The sequence below is a fragment of the Schistocerca nitens genome, chromosome 9 (assembly GCF_023898315.1).
Source record: "Schistocerca nitens isolate TAMUIC-IGC-003100 chromosome 9, iqSchNite1.1, whole genome shotgun sequence".
NCBI classification, from domain to species: Eukaryota; Metazoa; Arthropoda; class Insecta; order Orthoptera; family Acrididae; genus Schistocerca; species Schistocerca nitens.
Genome location: NC_064622.1, coordinates 135,021,551 through 135,041,664, shown reverse-complemented (window position 1 = coordinate 135,041,664; position 20,114 = coordinate 135,021,551). Strand labels below are relative to the sequence as shown.

The window sequence follows — 20,114 nt, the reverse complement described above, 5'->3', positions numbered from 1 at the left end:
ATCGCCCGCACGTTCACCGGATCTGACGTCCCCGGATTTCTTTCTGTGGGGAAAGTTGAAGGATATTTGCTATCGTGATCCACCGACAACGCCTGACAACACGTGTCAGCGCATTGTCAATGCATGTGCGAACATTAAGGAAGGCGAACTACTCGCTGTTGAGAGGAATGTCGTTACATGTATTGCCAAATGCATTGAGGTTGACGGGCATCACTTTGAGCATTTATTGCATTAATGTGGTATTTAAGGTAATCACGCTGTAACAGCATGCGTTCTCAGAAATGATAAGTTCACAAAGGCACATGTATCACATTGGAACAACCGAAATAAAATGTTCAAACGTACCTATATTCTGTATTTTAATTTAAAAAACCTACCTGTTACCAACTGTTCGTCTAAAATTGTGAGCCATACGTTTCTAACTATTACAGCGCCATCTATCACAAAGCGAAAAAAGTGGTCCAACTAAAACATTCATATTTCTTTACATTCTACACGAATATGTAATAAAAATGGGAGTTCCTATTTAAAAAAACGCAGTTGATATCCGTTTGACCTATGGCAGCGCCATCTAGCGGGACAACCATAGCGCCATCTGGTTTCCCGCTTCAAGCTATACATGTTTCGTTCTTTGTAGTTTTTTCGTTTGACGCTTATTTCGTGAGATATTTGGCCCGGCCACGATCAATTGACCACCCTGTATATCTCAACGCTACTCGGAAAACATAAGGAGCGTTCGCTTAGGCCAAAAGGAGAAATCTGCAGCGGCGGATCACAGTCTCAAGGAAAAGTATGTGTTTGGCTTCAAACAAGCAAGGCCGCTGTGTAGGGTATATGTGTTCTATGATTCGATCTTTAAAGAGGCCGTGGAAATACGAGTCCATGATAACCGTGCCAACCGAGATAGCAGCTTCCAACTTAGCTCCGCATGAGATGCAGCCATAACAAAAATACGACAAGAACGCTCCGATGCGAAACCGGCACGGAATGGACAGGCCCCACCAGGATGCGACACCCGAACCCGCAGGGAGGTCTCACCATCACCGGCCCCCAAATCCCCCCCCCCCCCACCATCGGGCCGCGACAACCCCATCCGGAGGCGTGCGGTCAGAACGCGAACCCGACAATTCACCTGAAGATGACATATTGGAAACTTGAAACGTTGCCTCAGAACGAGGCCTTTACTTGGTTGATAACCCGAGAAGACTTCATCACCTACACTTCGAACACACCTATCACATTCCTATATTATCGGTTTCATATCCTTCCAGTTGTCAAGCGAATGAGAAGATATGGTTTTCAGTGAGATGAAACTTCAGATTGTTCGTCTACTAAATGCTCGCTTATTTGTAATATACCAGGTGTACCGGTATGAAATGAGCGTCATTTTGTGAAAATGAAACACTAATTTTGAATTGAAAAGTAAAAACATTTTATTCAAAGTACTGATAGTTGCTTTCTATACATTTTGACCACCTTTCTGGCAATTTGTGGACACCACGCCAATATAAATGTTCGTCTTTTGAAGCAAACCAATCAGACACCCAATTTTCGACTTCTTCGTAGGAATCGAAGTGTTCCTCAGCCAATGCGTGTCCCATTGATGAAAACAAATGGTTGTCGGAAGGGGCCAAGTCTGGTGAATACGGGGGTGGGATAGCAGCTCCCAGCCAAGTGTTTTGATTGTATCCTGAACCAGTTTTGCTGTATGTGCAGGTGCATTGTCGTGTAAAAAAATTACTTTTCCATGTCTTCTAGCCCATTCTGGTCTTTTTTCTTTCAATGCTTAGTTCAAATTGATCATTTGTTGTCTGTAGCGATTAGTATTCACAGTTTCACCGGGTTTTAGAAGCTCATGATACACCACACCTTTCTGATCCCACCAGACACAGAGCATTGACTTCTTGCCGAATCGATCTGGTTTTGCAGTCGATGTTGATGGTTGTCCCGGGATTAACCCATGATTTTTCAAGTTTAGGATTCTTAAAATAAGACCATTTTTCATCGCCAGTAACAATTTGATGCAAAATTGATTTTCTTTCATGTCTTTGAAGCAAAATTTGACAAATGGTTTTTCGGTTTTCCATCTGTCTTTCATTCAATTCATGTGGCACCCATTTTCCACACTTTTGGATCTTTCCCATAGCTTTCAAACGGTCATAAATTGTTTGTTGTGCAACATTTAGCATTGCTGCCATTTGCTTCTGACTCAAAGTATCATCTTCATCCAATATTGCTTGCAATTCGGTGTCTTCGAACTTTTTTGGTGGTCTTCCCCGTTCTTCATTTCTTACATCAAAATCATTATTTCTGAACCGTTGAAACCATCTTTTATATGTTGCTTCTGATAGAGCATGATCACCTATGCCTCGAAAAGCATTCGATGCGACTCTGCAGCACTTTTTTTCAAATGAAAACAAAAAATTAACGCTTTCCGCAAATCATCACTTCCTGATCCAAAATTCGACATTGTTAACACGATGAAAACATATGATGTTGTTTGTTCCATGACGTGATGTATACTAAATATCTTTGACAGACGTCATACCAACCAAACAAAAAAAAAGTAAGGCACGTTCACAACAAATGTTCCTTATCGACACATTTGTATCTTAACGCTCATTTCATACCGGTACACCTGGTAGACGAGACATCTCATTTCGTGCAGCCCTGACGACGAGCGCAAAGCAGCGTAACCATTCAAGCGCGCTCCCGACGTCATGCGAGAGCCGCCGATCGCTCGGTCGAAACTAAACTTTGTAAACGCAGCGCAGCACTACGCGATCGCATCATTAGCCCGGCACCGCTTCATCAAATTGGCAGAATGTGGGGCCGATGATGGCCCGCTGAAAATTACTCTTCGTAACTGCCGCGCTACGCCATACAATCAATAATGTATTAGAGGCAGCGCGGCGCCGGATTATAAAACTGCCAGCACGTTCGCGGCAATTAGTTTCGCATTATTGTTATCAAGAGCATTTCCAACCTTTAAAGCTGTTGACGATGTCACGCGTTTTGCACATTTGCGTAACAGGAGTGCATAAATTGCTGGTTGAAAGTTTCGTGGTACTTTCGAAAATAACCCTGTACCGTTTCCAAAGATTAGGCCAGAACGGAACAAAATTTCGTGACCGAATCGTATTCGCTGGGACTATAAACGTAACGTTAAACTACACGTTTGGGGATGCGTAAATCAGTGTGTGACATTGTGGCGAAACTAACACATGTCAAGGTAGTAATGAAACATCTGTGGTCATCAGTCCCCTAGAACTTAGAACTACTTAAACCTAACTAACCTAAGGACATCACACACATACATGCCCGAGGCAGGATTCGAACCTGCGACCGTAGCAGTCGCGCGGTTCCGGACTGCGCGCCTAGAACCGCTAGACCACCGCGGCCGGCTGCATAGTGTAATTATATAAACAAGACCGTCAAAGAATAAACGTATCACACTTCAACGCCGCGTACGCTGTTTTGGCATGTCTATCAGATTAATTTTGGTAGGAGCGGGCTCTGCTCTTATTGATGGATCTATCTTTTTTTTTCATAAAAGACCTTTACTGTGCTGAAATGTAGTGAACTATAATGTGTAACGTACCTTCAACAAATAAAGCAGATGTTCGTCTGTGAAAATGGACTCGATAAGCAACCTGAGCTACCAGTAATGGGAATCTGACGTGCATAACACTGTGTGCGTGTTGTATGGGTGTCGGTTTCACTGTCCTTTAAGCCCTTGACAGATCATTATACGAAAAACTTAAAACTAACATTTGGATAATCTATCTGACTGCGTATTTGAATATGAAAAACTACAGGAACAAATGAACCTGTAACAAAAAATACCTATCTGACTGCGTATTTGAATAAGAATTTACAAGTGATACAGAATCTGGCTTGTGCAACGGAATTTACTGGATTAGAGTACATGAAATGTTGTGGTGTGTCAGTGTCTCCGTTTGGCCCTAAGCTTTACACTCTCCTCTTTATATGACTGTCTTTTTCCAAGTGGTTTACAGCAATTCGCAGCAGCATGCAGCAGCAACGGTAAAAAGCTTAATGTTGCTAAGAACGAATGAAATAAAAAGTCGTTTGCTTGGGTCCTGTTAACTACTAAATAACTTGTAAGAAGGGATTTCATAAATTAAGTCTATTTAAAAACTTCAGAAATCATCATGACCAATAATAGTTTGACAAGTATTAATAATGGCGACAGGCCTGACAATGACCTTATAAGTATCAATAATGGCTGAGTGCCAGATTAACAAACAATTTCAATTGCAAAGTTACATTAATATTTAACACCGACAGCATATTTATGAATTAGATGTGGAGAACAATTATTATTATTTGGAGGATAAGAAGGCTTCCTTAACTGACAAGCAAAACATGGGATTATTGCAAACTCGGACTAACAATCATGCGCCTAACCCTGCAATTGCGCTTTATGCTATGCTTGCGAATTTTACCTTGAATTCAATCTTCATGCGTAGTTAAGTCATCTAAATCTCTTCTGGCCATCTCAACAATGCTTAGAATCGCGCTCCCATGTTTCGCCCTCAGATTGTTACTATCGATATCTTAGTGCTTATTTATTTCCACAGAGAATCGCAGAATCTTACACAATGCAAAGCGTAGCCTTAAGTTGGCCATATTGTTTTCGATACCCAATGTAATTTTAATCAGTGTAATGGAGAGTGCTGACACACTTCTTAAAAATGTTGTATAAATGTTGATGCAAAGCTTAACCATTATCAAAACATCCTTCAAATTATTACGTTAAGCAAGAATTTCTATAAAAAACTGGCCAGGTGTGAGTAGCACTCCCGCACTGAGGGTTCCGTACAGACTTCATTACGCATATAGATAGTTCATCCATTCCAGGAATGAGGATCTCGACGATTTCTGCCTGTTATCGACACTGTTACTAGCAAGATATCGATCCCAGAGATTCCAAGACTTTCGAGAATATTTTAATTTCACGTGTGAAGTCGGACAACAAATGACAAAATGATATAATTCCAGATTAACAATTTTCTGAATTTTTTTCCCTTTACTTGTACTGTGAAACCTTGCTTCTTGCCAAGTTCTTTAATTTTTACGTCTACGTCATACTCCGCAAGCCACCTAATGCTGTGTGGCGGAGGGTACGTTCGGTACCACTACCTGTTCCCTCCAACCCTGTTCCACGCGCGAATATTGTGTGGTAAGAATGATTGCCCGTAAGCCTCTGTACTGGCTGTAATTTCTCCTCTTGCTCAATACGCAAGATGTAAGAGGGGGGAAGTAATATGTTGTCCGACACCTCCTGAAAAGTGCAGTTCCGAAATTTCAATAGTAAATCTCTCCGTGATGCACAGCGCCTCTCTTGTAACGTCTGCCACTGGAGTTTGATTTAGCATCTCCGTAATGCTCCCTCGTCGGCTAAACGACCCCGTGACGAAACACGCCGCTCTTTGTTGGATTTTCTCTATCTCCTCTATCAGTCCAACCCGATGGAGATCCCAGATAGACGAACAATACACAAGAATCGCGTGAACAAGCGCCTTATAAGCCACTTCTTTCCTGGATGAGTTACATTTTCTTAAGATTCGTCCTTTGAATCTGAGTCTGGTGTCTGTTTTTCCCACTAACTGTTTTATATGGTCATTCCACTTAAGGTCGCTCTGTCTCCAGTTGTCATCAAAAAAATGGCTCTGAGCACTATGGGACTTAACAACTGAAGTCATTAGTCCCCTAGAACTTAGAACTACTTAAACCTAACTAACCTAAGGACATCACACACATCCATGCCTGAGGCAGAATTCGAACCTGCGACCGTAGCGGTCGCGCAGTTCCAGACTGTAGCGCCTAGAACCGCTCGGCTACTGCGGACGACTGTTTGTCATCAGTAGTGTAGCTGTACAGTAGTGGATTTCTTTTCCTATATATGCGGAATATGTTACATTTATTTACTTTCAAGGTAAACTGCCAGAGTCTGTACGAATCATGAATTCTCTGCAGGTCGTTCTGCAAATTCTTACAATCTTCTAGCGTTGCTACCTTGGTTTAGACAACTGAATCATCTACGAATAGCCTTAAAGAGCATCCGACACTTTCTCCTCGACCATTTATACATATTGTAAACAGCAACGGTCCTATCACACTTGCCTGTGATAGTCCGGATATTACCTTTAAATCTGCCGATTTTGTTCCGTTAAGAGCGACGTGTTGAGTTATGTCTGCAAGAAAGTCTTCAATCCAATCGCAGGTCTGCTCCGATACTCCGTAAGCTCGTATTTTTTCCATTAAAGGCAATGCGAGACAGTGTCAAATGCCTTACTGAAATCAAGGAACCTGAGCGCCGTTGTCCACTGCGCTGTGGACCTCATGGAGGAACAGAGCGAGCTGAGTTTCGCAGGATCTCTGTTTGCGGAATCCATGTTGATTTTTAATAGAGGAGATGTTCAGTTTTCAAAAACGTCATAATTCTTGAGCATAAAATATGTTCCATAATTCTACAACAGATTGACGTCAACGATATAGGTTGTGTGGATCTGTCTTACTGCCTTTCTTAAAAACGGGAATGACCTGCGCTTTTTTCCAGTCGTTAGGTACCTTTCGTTGCTCAAGCGATCTACGATAAATTACTGCTAGAAGGGGAGCAATTTCTTTCCCATAATCTTTATAGAATCTTATAGGTATCTCATATAGTCCTGACGCCTTTCCACTACTAAGCGATTCTAGGTGGTTTTCAATTCCGCGATCGGATATCTCAGTATCTGCCATTTCAACGTTCGCGCGACAATTGAAAGGAGGAACAGTGTTAACGATCTCACGCGGTGGAACAACTACCCTAACAAGCATATGTGGCATAAATGGCCGATAGTTTAATTTTATTGACTTAGAAGCTTGACGTTTTTGCACCACCAAAGAACCATGGACCTCAGTATATAACAAAAATTTCAACTTGTCCTCCCGTTCCTAAGAAAAAGAGGTTTTAACAGCCGGAGGGACAGACCGACAGTCCGATAACAAATGACAAAAATGTTTTCGTGTATTGTAATTACAAATTACAAATTAACAATTTCTGATTGTTCCACTTACCGGAACTGAAGAACATTCCTTCTTTCCAAAATTTAATGATTTCAGATTAACAGGAGGTACCGTACAGGTTTTGATGAGTGAATCTGCGAATACCAAAATATGTGACGTAAATGGTCCTATCTTTTGATTGCATTGACTTGTAAGCTTACGTTTATTATATCGTGGACGAGCTATAGATCCTAGTATGTGACATAAATTTCAACTTGCTACGTCTACGCGTTCCTGAGGAAAAGGGTTTTCGAAAAACGGACAGATAGACAGACGGACAACAAAGTAATCATGTAAGTGTTCCATTTTCACTGACTGAGGTACAGAACCTTAATAATGGTAACAGTGAAAGTTTGAAATTCCTTATTGCAGTACATTTACTTTTTGTATGATGAGTTGGCGTTAGATGTAAATTAGAGAAAAGAAACAGTACAACTGCAACATTTGTCACACAATCTGTAGCACAAAATGGTAACTCGGCTACACAGTCACGCGGTCCCAACTGCAAATTGGCTTCCAGAGACAACAACAATTTGATTTGCAATGTTTCATACCATTATTGGCCGAATTTAAAATGTTAATACGCTATGCTATCATATTTTATTCATTAACAGGCGCAATCTTATGTTAAAAGTAGAACGCAGTAGCGAAGTATTAAAGTTAGAGACAGTGGACGTATCTTCAGGTAGAGTAACTCGCAGCGCGCAAATTACACAGACTATCTACATCCTTTAATTGAGAACAAGAGCTCGTAGTAAATTCCAGCAAACTTTATACACAATTTCAAACACTTTCACAACTTCCTCTCGCGGACCCTCCACGCAGAATAATGTAAGAAACGAGTTTATCGCTTACTGCATTTTCGCTGTTCATTCAGTAAAACTTGAACATTAGACATCACATTTTAATTTACTTTCCTACTACTAACCTGTTCGCAACACAATATGCAGACAATATCCATATACACCCTTTTATATATGACACACAATCCAATGATGTGATAACCATTCAGATACGCGGAAAACAAGTTTTTCTTAGAACGGAGCGCGAATTATCCAGAACCACTCTTCCACTATTTGATAATTAGCGACTTTCAAAAAACCTTAAAAGTAAGTCCAAATCTTTTTTATACTTTTTTCTCCTATATATCCGCGCAATGTTTTCCCTCCTTAACGTCAACTCATCTTAACGTAATCAAACTTCTGTGATTATTGTATGCATAGGAGTTCGATTGTTTAGTGGCGAACGTGCATGAAACACATACACCCATGTTACCAAAGAGTGCGCCAAAGATATTAAAGATGAACTGCATAAAATTTTATATGATGGTTAGAAACAGTATAATGCAGCTTGAAACTCAGTTCATAAAATTGTTCTTGGAATTTAGATATTACTGTAAAAATATAAATTTTCTTACATCTTTAATTATTAGTGTTTCTTTCCTTGACAAACTATTAAACCAACGACTGCCATATTTGAACTGTGTCATGTCTACATCCATTTAAACAATTATACGTGGGGCGTTCAATACGTAATGTAACACATTTCTTCTCGCCCAATATTTCTGTTCAAAAATACAGAATTTGTTGTAGGACATCATGGAATATTCCGGCTTCGGCCCCTTTAGCTTCATTAAGTTTCGATAGATGGCGGCGCTACATGTAATCTTCAAAATGACGTCTGTAACGGAGATGTGTTCTGAGCAGAGAGGTGTCACTGAGTTTCTTTTGGCGGAAGACCATAGCATCGCAGATATTCATAGGCGCTTGCAGAATGTCTGCGAACACCTGGCACTGAACAACAGCACGGTGAGTCGCTGGGCGAGGCGTTTGTAATCATTACAACGAGGTCGCCCAAATCCGTCCGCTCTCCCGCGTACCGGCCAGCAACGCACAGCTGTGACTCATATGATGTTGGAACGTGCGGACACTCTCATTTGAGGCGATCAGTGGATCACGGTCAATCATTTCGCTTCTCGACTGGGTATCTCTGATGGCAGTACTGACACACTCGTCCACCGGTTGTAGTACTAAGAGGTGTGTGCCCGCTGGTTTACTTACCTTCCGATTTCCGTCTCTTCGGCATAATGAAGGCTGCAGTCCGCGGGCGTCAGGGGATGGAGGCTATTGATGTAACAAGCCGTTGGCTGCGATATAGCTAGTAGAGTGGTACCATGCGAGCGTACAGACACCCCCCCCCCCCCCCCCCAGTAATGTGACGTAAGGCTGTCGCATTGAACGGAGATTATGTTGAAAAGTATGGTTTTGTAGCCAAAAGAGTGAGGAATAATATGAAGTATTCTAATCCTGAAAAAAATCTGCTTTCAGAAAAACGGTATTATATTACTTGCCGGCCGCGGTGGTCTAGCGGTTCTGGCGCTGCAGTCCGGAACCGCGGGACTGCTACGGTCGCAGGTTCGAATCCTGCCTCGGGCATGGGTGTGTGTGATGTCCTTAGGTTCGTTAGGTTTAAGTAGTTCTAAGTTCTAGGGGACTTATGACCTAAGATGTTGAGTCCCATAGTGCTCAGAGCCATTTGAACCATTTGAACCATTACTTACCGAAAGCCCTTCGTACATCATCAATTTTGAAAACCTTCAATAACAAAAAATAACGTTGTATATCCATTTGGCAGGAATCGTTATAGGAATTTCGGCACCTTTACATCTCATCTCCAACACAACATTGGGCTCTGTCTGTTTGTTTGCTGCACTCTAAGAAACGTGTGAGCCAAATTTCAAGGCATTATACGACGAATCACAGATGTCCTGGGTCGTGCGGTAGCGTCCTCGCTTCCCACGCCCGGGTTCCCGCGTTCGATTCCCGGCGGGGTCAGGGATTTTCTCTGCCTCGTGATGACTGGGTGTTGTGTGATGTCCTTAGGTTAGTTAGGTTTAAGTAGTTCTAAGTTCTAGGGGACTGATGACCATAGATGTTAAGTCCCATAGTGCTCAGAGCCATTTGAACCATTTGAACAGATGTCCTGAGAAATATGTGCGTAGTGTCAGCAAATGTATTTTCCGGAAAAAAGATTTTAAGGATTACACTTACATTTCCTTCAGTTATACATTCTCAGGATGCGCCAGGATAGTGTTCAGGATGTTCTTCGTCCTCAAGACTTGTCTTGTACCTTCTTTTCCGTTGTCTTGTTTCATTTTCTAGGTCCTGAATAAACACGTCAGCTCTAGACACACGACGACGGTCAATTTTTTCAAGAATTGTTAGAGTGAATGCACGAACACTGAAGCCCAAACGCTATCACACTTATGTGGACCTACCATCAATCATTACACATTCTGGAATGCATTTCTAGTCGGTGTAGAAATTTTTATTCCACAGACAGTTGCGAAAGGAAGCGTGACCGGAAAACATCGAGACACGTAGATTCTTTTTTTCTCCATCAGTTCCTATGTGATTTCTAAAATGAAACTTTGGGAACTATTTGTCAACAAATATTACTACTGAATGAAAACAAAATCGAAAAATTCAATTTTGGACACATTTACAAACGTCCCTCCTGGAAGAATCGGGGCAGGGACGCGGGGGTGGTGGCGGGGGGAGGGGCGGGGGGGAAGGAGGACGTCTGTAGGAGATATTGAGTTATTTTTGTGATTTTATAAGATTTTCGCAACTGTCTTATTCCACCAGAAGCTTGTGTTACTGTTTTGAACAAAAACTGTTCAATTCTTAACCTGTAAAGTGAGTCACTTTCAGATAATTGTACGCTGGCTGGATACAAAATGTGATTGAAGCCTCCAATGTCGGTTTGATCAAATGTCGGTAAATTCCTGTATATCAGTGACCCTTGATTTGACGAGCAAAAAAGTCAAATGACCTACAAGCCTGCTGGCTTCAATCGTTTCTTCCCTGTCATTCTATTATTCTATGAACGAATTTTCTCCACGCTGGATGACGTTCTAAGGTTTTGTGTAAGGAGATCTTAAAGGTAGTCGTACAGTATCAAATGGTTCAAACGGCTCTGAGCACTATGCGACTTAACTTCTGAGGTCATCAGTCGCCTAGAACTTAGAACTAATTAAACCTAACTAACCTAAGGACATCACACACATCCATGCCCGAGGCAGGATTCGAACCTGCGACCGTAGCGGTCGCTCGGCTCCAGACTGTAGCGCCTAGAACCGCACGGCCACTACGGCCGGCCGTACAGTATCGCCCGGTAACCAAACGTGCGAGGTTTATTGTAGGTCATTCTGTTGCGGCTTACTCACTGGCCAATAGCCTTGGTTTTGCAGAGATGATTTCGGCCAGAAGTCTCAGATGCTCTCTGTACACCAGTTGAGCTGCCGTGTAGTCCAGATCTTCTTTGCCCACTGTCCCATTGTTAGTGGGGCAGTCGTGGGTTGTCGTAATATGCGACCAGCCACACAGTCGCGACAGCTCGTGCAACAGTGACGATTCAAAACAAAAGGTGTGGTCACGGTTTCTGCGGCCATGTCAGTGGCCATACAGGCCTCAGGCCAGCGTGTAAATCTGTCAGCCACCTTTAGTAAATTATATGTAAACTTGAGGTAAGGGGTTCCAGAAAGGAAAGAAAAGGGGTTGCTGATATCAGCTGAATCGGCAAATGACGCAGGATCAGCAGTGACGAGTGAAAATGTGGGCTGGACAGGGATTCGAACCTAAGATCTTATGCTTACTGGGCAGGTGCGTTAACCACTGTGTCACCTGGGGCACAGTGTCAGCGCAACTGCACCGATTACCTTAGCACACTACGGGTCACCCACATTCCCAACCAGCGCCATCTATCGGCAGTCCCTACCCATTTTCCCCATTGTTGCTACTCTGAGATTCCTGCAAAAAGTCGGACGTACTGTCGCATCCGTACTGAAGAAGGTAGATTCATTTCCTATCTAGACGAAACAGTTACATGAATGCGTCGTCTCTGTTCTTTCGAACATGTCCTGTCAGTGTAGAATTTCCATTTTGCCTCCACACCCCACACTTCAATATCTGACCTGCAGCTCAGCAGAAAACAAGCACTAATGAGTTACTTGTGCCACACGTACGTGGAGATACTATCCAACCTAAAATAATACTATTCGTAATAACTATAATTATTAATCCAAAAACGAAGTAAAACTTACATGTATATAATCCTGTTCAGTACACGGTCCTCAGTTACCAATAGAAATATTTGCACTTATACCACTAACATCCTGTATGCACATGGTGCTCGAAGCTATGGTCATCAGAGACCTTGTATTGTTGAAGCTTACACTCAGAAGACTGGTTTGATGTGGCTCTCCATGCTCCTCTACCTGTGTAAGGCTCTTCATCTCCCAGTAACTGCAGCAACTTACATCCTTCTGAATCTGCTTGCTGTAGTCAACTCCTGGTCTCCCTCCTCGATTTTTATCCCCCACACTTCCGTCCAATACTAAATGCGTGATCCTTTGATGTACTATATTATAATGTTTCTTACCAACCGATTCCTTCTTTTAGTCAAGTTCTATCACAAATTTCTCGTCTGCACAATTGTGTTCAGTACCTCCTCATTATTTACGTGATCTACCCATCTAATCTTCAGCATTCTTCTATGGCGCCATACCTCAAACGCTTCTATTCTATTCTCGTCAAAACTGTTTATCGCCCATGTTTCAATTCCATACATGTCTGCGCTCCATACAAATACTTTCATAAAAGGCTTTGTGACAAATGCCGGCCGTTGTGGCCAAGCGGTTCTAGGCGCTTCAGTCTGGAACCGCGCGACCACTATGGTCGCAGGTTCGAATCCTGCCTCGAGCATGGATGTGTGTGATGTCCTTAGGTTAGTTAGGTTTAAGCAGTTCTAAGTTCTAGGGGACTGATGACCTCAGATGTTAAGTCCCATAGTGCTCAGAGCCATTAGACACTTAAATCAATACTCGACGTTAACAAATTTCTCTTCTTTAGAAACACTTTTCTTGCCACGGCCTGTCTACATTTTACATCGACTCTCCTTCGGCCAACATCAGATATTTTGTTGCCAAATAGCACAACTCATCTACTACTTTAAGCGTCTCCTTTCCTAATCTAAATCCCTCAGCATCACCTGATTTAATTCGACTACATTTTATTATCCTCGTCTTGCTTTTGATGATGTTCATCTTATATCCTCGTTTAAGGATCCGTCCATTCCACTCAACTGCTCTACCGAGTCCTCTGCTGTCTCTGGCAGGTATCATCGGCAAGCCTCAAGGATTCTGAAACTTCCTGGCAGATTAAAACGGTGTGCCTGGCCGAGACTCGAACACGGGACCTTTGCCTTTCGCGGGCAAGTGCTCTACCATCTGAGCTAGACCCAGCACGACCCACGACCCCTCCTCACAGCTTCACTTCTGCCACTACCTCGTCTCCTACCTTCCAAACTTTACAGCTCTCCCGCGAACTTTGCAGAACTAGCACTCTTGAAAGAAAGGATATTGCGGAGACATGGCTTAGCCACAGCCTGGATTAGCCCAGTTTTAATCTGCCAAGAAGTTTCATATCAGCGCACACTCCGCTGCAGAGTGAAAACCTCATTCTCAAGGATTTTGTTTCTTGTCCCTGAACTTATTTCGTATTCCAAATTTTTCTTTTGTTTCCTTTACTGCTTGCTCAATGCACAGATTGAATAACATCGGGGATAGGCTACAACCCTGTCTCACTGCCTTCTCAACTGCTGCTTCCCTTTCATGCCCCTCGACTCTTACAACTGCCATCTGGTTTCCGTACAAATTGTAAATAGCCTATCACTCCCTCTGTCACGTTTAGTGTTTCAAAGAGCTTATTCTAAGTCCACAGATGCAATAAACGTAGGCTTGCCTTTCCTTAACCTATGTCTTACGAAGTCGTAGGGTCAATATTTCCTCGTGTGTTCCTATGTTTCTCCGGAATCCAAACTGATCTTCTCCGAGGTCGGCTTCTACCAGTTTTTCCATTCTTTTGTAAAGCAATCATTTTAGTATTTCGTAGCCATGATTTATTAATCTGATAGTTCGGTAATATTCACACCTGTCAGCACCTACTTTCTTTGGAATTAGAGCTGCTATATTCTTCCTAATGTCTGAGGGTATTTCGCCTGTGTTTCCAGGCTTGCTCTCCCAAGGCTATTAGTAGTTCTAACAGAATGTTGTCTACTCCCCAGGCCTTGTATCGACTTAGATATTTCAGTGCTCTGTTAAATTCTTCACGTAATATCACATCTCCCACGTCTTCTTCATTTATGTCCTCTTCCATTTCTACAATGCTACCATCAAGTGCATCTCCCTTGTGTAGACCCTTTATATACTCCTTCCACCTTTCAGCTTTCACTTCTTTGCCTGGGACTGGATTCCCTCTAAGGTCTTGACATTCGTACAGGTGGTTCTCTTTTGTCCAAAGGTCTGTTTAATTTTCCTGTAGACGGTATCTATCTTTCCACTAGTGATATATGCTTCTAAATCTTTCTATTTGTCCTCTAGCCGCTCCTGCTTAGCCATTTTGCAGTTCCTGTCAGTCTCATATTTTAGACGTTTGTGTTCCCTTTCGCCTGCTTCATTTACTATGTTTTTGAATTTTCTCCTTTTCAATTGAGTTCAGTGTCTCTTGTGTTAGCCAAACATTTCTACTGGCCCTAATCTTTTTCCCTACTTGATCCTCTGCTGCCTTCACTCTTTCATCTCTCAAAGCTACCCACTTTTCTTCTGCTGTATTCCCTTCCCCTATCCCTGGATATCGTTCCGTAATACTCTCTCTGAAACTCTCAACAACCTCTGGTTCTTTCAATTTATCCAGGTCCCATCTTCCGCAATTCGTACCTTTTTACAGTTTCTTCAGTTTTAATCTACAGTTCATAACCAATAAATTCTGGCCAGAATCAATATCTGCCCCGCAAATGTCTTACAGTTTAAAATCTGATTCCCAAATCTCTGTCATGCCATTACGAAATCAGTCTGAAACCTTCCGGTGTCTCAAGGTCTCTCCCATGTATACGATATTCTTTCATGATTTTTATACCAAGTGTTAGCTATGATTAAATTACGCTCTGTGTGATTAAATTACGCTCTGTGCAAAATTATAGCAGGCGACTTCCTCTTTCATGCCTTTCTCCCAGTCCATATTCATCAACTACTTTTCCTTCTCTTCCTTTTCCTACTACAGAATTCCAGTCCCCCATGACTATTAAATTTTCGTCTCCTTTAAGTATCTGAATAATTTCTTTTACCTCCTCGTACATTTCTTCAGTCTCACTATCTGCGGAGCTACTTGGCGTATAAACCTGGACCGCTGTTCATAGTAATTTATCCGCATTCCTGTTTTCTGATTCATTATTAAACCTACTCCTGCGTTAGCCTTGTTTTATTTTGTATTTATAACCCTGTATTCACCCGACTAGAACTCCTATTCCTCCTGACACCGAACTTCACTAACTCCCACTATATCTAACTTTATCCTATCCATTTCCCATCTTAAATTTTCCAACCTGTCTGGCCGATTAAGGAATCTCACGTACCACATACCGACCCGTAGAACGCTAGTTTTGTTTTTCCTGATAACGACATCCTCCTGAGCAGTCCCCTCTCGTAGGTTAGAATGGAGGACTACTTTACCTCCGGAATATTTTAACGAAGAGGATGCCGTCTTCATTTAACCATGCAGTAGAGTTGCATGCCGTCGGTAAAAATTACGACTGTGGCTTTCCCTTTGATTTGCAGCCGTTTCCAGTACCAGCACAGCGAGGCTGTTTTGGTTGATGTTACAGCCAACGATCCAGACTGTTTCCGCTGCAACTACTATAGTTCAGGAACCATACGTTTGTCTGGCCTCTCAAAAGAAACCCCTCCGTCGTGGTTGCACCTACGGTATCGTTACCTGCATCACTGAGGCACACAAACATCCCTAGCAACGGCAAAGTCCGTGGTTCGTTACTAAAGTAATTTCACAAAAAATCGGCTAAAATGCTTAAAATTAAAAGGTAAAGAATGAAATAGATATCTGATCGACTCAGTTCCATTTTCACTCGCACTTTGACACAGAAGCACAAAATACTGTACTTAAGACTGAGCATACAGCCAATTTGTAAACCGACACAGATTATACCTAAACAACAGCTAAAACAATGTAAAAGGGAAGTGTGATAGGCTAATCACTGAGAAACGAAAAGATAGCCACGCACCATGAAAACATATTAAGAACTTTTATGTAATAACCTATGCAAAAGGTCAGCTGCTACAGAAACTCTAAGAAATCACATTTTTTCATCGTCTCCTAAGTTAGATGGCAAATCAGTTAATAAGTCTTTTTAGCCTTTCTTTGAAGTGGGTCCGTGCATCGTCGGAGTATCCATTCGGTTCCCAAATGGGTTATTTTACGAAGACTCTCGACTGTTTTCCAACAACCTCTGACAAGCTGTGTGGGCGACATTACTCCCACGCGCGGTCTGCAAAAGGGAGCCGCCGCTTTTAGACTGGCAGGCGCCGTGTAGAAAGGAAGTGAAGACAAGGCTACACGAACCGACAACGCGCTCACGTTGCCGTGAACGTAATTGGCGTGGCGGAGGCGGCGGCCCGCGCGGCGTGTAGTTAAACTATTACCCCGCCAGCGAGGGGGAAGCCCCGACCGAGACGGCGCTCGTGCGCCGTCGCGCCACTTCGGCTCGTTCCGGCGCGGCCCACTTGCGCCCGACCCGCCGCCGGCGTCGCCTAATTGGACGCCCGGTAACTAGCAAGTTAGCAAGACGTCGTCCGGGCCCAAAGGGAGCGCGGGCGCCCGAAAGAACGCCTGCTTAAAGACGTTGCCGGCAATCGATACTGTGTAAAGTTCAGTCGACGGCGGCGGGAAAACCTAATTACGTCGAACTTGCGGCGTGCAAGGCGGCCGAGGCGCCTCAGAGGCGCGGCCGCACAAGGAGGCCGTCTTCGAGGCTACGGTCGAGCTGCTTCGCGAGACACGCAGGAAGTACAGGGGGAAAGATGCTGTCTCAGCAACGCTGAGCGCCAAGCTTCACAGCCTGTGTTTTGTAAGCCTTCCTGTCATCAAGCGGTACACGTACCTATGATATACAGGGTGTTACAAAAAGGTACGGCCAAACTTTCAGAAAACATTCCTCACACACAAATAAAGAAAAGATGTTATGTGGACATGTGTCCGGAAACGCTTAATTTCCATGTTAAAGCTCATTTTAGTTTCGTCAGTATGTACTGTACTTCCTCGATTCACCGCCAGTTGGCCCAATTGAAGGAGGGTAATGTTGACTTCGGTGCTTATGTTGACATGCGACTCATTGCTCTACAGTACTAGCATCAAGCTCATCAGTACGTAGCATCAACAGGCTAGTGTTCATCACAAACGTGGTTTTGCAGTCAGTGCAATGTTTACTGATGCGGAGTTGGCAGCTGCCCATTTGATGTATGGATTAGCACGGGGCAATAGCCGTGGCGCGGTACGTTTGTATCGAGACAGATTTCCAGAACGAAGGTGTCCCGACAGGAAGACGTTCGAAGCAATTGATCGGCGTCTTAGGGAGCACGGAACATTACAGCCTATGACTCGCGACTGGGGAAGACCTAGAACGACGAGGACACCTGCAATGGACGAGGCAATTCTTCGTGCAGTTGACGATAACCCTAATGTCAGCGTCAGAGAAGTTGCTGCTGTACAAGGTAACGTTGACCACGTCACTGCATGGAGAGTGCTACGGGAGAACCAGTTGTTTCCGTACCATGTACAGCGTGTGCAGGCACTATCAGCAGCTGATTGGTCTCCACGGGTACACTTCTGCGAATGGTTCATCCAACAATGTGTCAATCCTCATTTCAGTGCAAATGCTCTCTTTACGGATGAGGCTTCATTCCAACGTGATCAAATTGTAAATTTTCTCAATCAACATGTGTGGGCTGACGAGAATCCGCACGAAATTGTGCAATCACGTCATCAACACAGATTTTCTGTGAACGTTTGGGCAGGCATTGTTGGTGATGTCTTGATTGGGCCCAATTTTCTTCCACCTACGCTCAATGGAGCACGTCATCATGATTTCATACGGGATACTCTACCTGTGCTGCTAGAACATGTGCCTTTACAAGTACGACACAACATGTGGTTCATGCACGATGCAGCTCCTGCACATTTCAATCAAAGTGTTCGTACGCTTCTCAACAACAGATTCGGTGACCGATGGATTGCTAGAGGCGGACCAATTCCATGCCTCCACGCTCTCCTGACCTCAACCCTCTTGACTTTCATTTATGGGGGCATTTGAAAGCTCTTGTCTACGCAACCCCGATACCAAATGTAGAGACTCTTCGTGCTCGTATTGTGGACGGCTGTGATACAATACGCCATTCTCCAGGGCTGCATCAGCGCATCAGGGATTCCATGCGACGAAGGGTGGATGCATGTATCCTCGCTAACGGAGGACATTTTGAACATTCCCTGTAACAAAGTGTTTGAAGTCACGCTGGTACGTTCTGTTGCTGTGTGTTTCCATTCCATGATTAATGTGATTTGAAGAAATGAGCTCTAACATGGAAAGTAAGCGTTTCCGGACACATGTCCACATAACATATTTTCTTTCCTTGTGTGTGAGGAATGTTTCCTGAAAGTTTGGCCGTACCTTTTTGTAACACCCTGTAAACAACAAGATCTGAAAGGGTACAGATCATAAGTTAACTGATCTCTGGCCTAATAGGGAGAAAGCCTCAGACGCGACCAAACGATTCGGCTCGTACTTGGCATGTCCTGTGTGTACAACGTAAAATGAAAGCCCCGAAGGTATTTTGGCTCAAACCTCCCTCTCCCCCCTCCAGTTTTGAGAAAGCATTCCGTCTTCAGGCCACAAGAGGCCCATCGGGACCATCCCACCGCCGTGTCATCCTCAACTGAGGATGCGGATAGGAGTGGCGTGTGGTCAGCACACCGCTCTCCCGGTCGTTATGAAGGTTTTCTTTGGAGCCGCTACTATTCGGTCGAGTAGATCGTCAATTGGCATCACTCGGCTGAGTGCACCCCGAAAAATGGCAACAGCACATGGCGGCCCGGACGGTCACCCATCCCAGCGCCGGCCACGCCCGACAGCGCTTAACTTTGGTGATCTGACGGGAACCAGTGTATCCACTGCGGCAAGGCCGTTGCCAGTTTTAAGAAAACAATCCCTAAATTTCGCGGCACACAATCGACTCAAAACTGACGGGATCGATTGTCAACTGAAAAATGAGCATGTTTCACCATCACATACGGCGACCAGAAATACGTATTTTCCTAGAAATCGAAGAAAGAAACTGTTACAATGACCCTTTATGTACCCACAAGGTAACATCTGTCAATGAAAGAGCACTTTCGTAGCTACCATGGCATCTATCTGGGATGAAGAGAAACTGCTTTCGATTCCCAAATGCATTCTTTTGTTTTCATCATTTGTATTTTTTCCGTATTGAAATTGGTAGGAATAGGAGGATTAATAAGGTAATCAGTGAGGAATAATAACAAGGTAGACAAATTTATCGAGCAACTTCTGTTGTTGTTGTGGTCTTCAGTCCTGAGACTGGTTTGATGCAGCTCTCCGTGCTAATCTATCCTATCAGTAAAAAATTACACTTCTAATCCTGGGTGCCCTACTGTGGCTTTTGCACTCAGTTACATGTCCTCACATTCTCTCGACATCCACATGTATGGTACTCGTCATATAAATATTCATCATTGACGTTACATTGTCTGTGCTTATACAGTGTCCGTATCTTCACAATACACAATTCATGACTGCCGCACAGGCGGACAGATATTATATCGTCATTTTAGCCTGTTGAGGCATACATGCATCGTTACTGGTTAGAGTATCTGTGTTTATATAGGGTCTGTTCCTACAGACATGCATGCATGTCTGATGGACTTCGTATTGTGAAGAAACAGACACTGTATACACACAGACATTTAGTGATCAATGATGCATCTATACCTCGACGTGCTAAAATGACGATATTTCTCCCCTCTGGCCTCTGCCAGGCACTTAAGTGTGAATTGCAGAGTAACCATGTAGATGTAGATTTAGATTATGTGTATGCGAGCATAAGGATTGTGAAAACG

The 20,114-nt window shown here is 43.4% G+C and overlaps 1 protein-coding gene and 1 pseudogene across 1 annotated transcript in view; one reads left to right on the top strand and one right to left on the bottom strand.

Annotated features, from left to right (window-relative positions):
* Positions 1-20,114, top strand: part of LOC126204055 (brain-specific homeobox protein homolog) — a 183,687-nt gene that overhangs the window by 101,445 nt on the left and 62,128 nt on the right. The gene's annotated exons all lie outside the window — the stretch shown is intronic.
* LOC126204477 (5S ribosomal RNA) lies at positions 19,050-19,167 on the bottom strand (annotated as a pseudogene).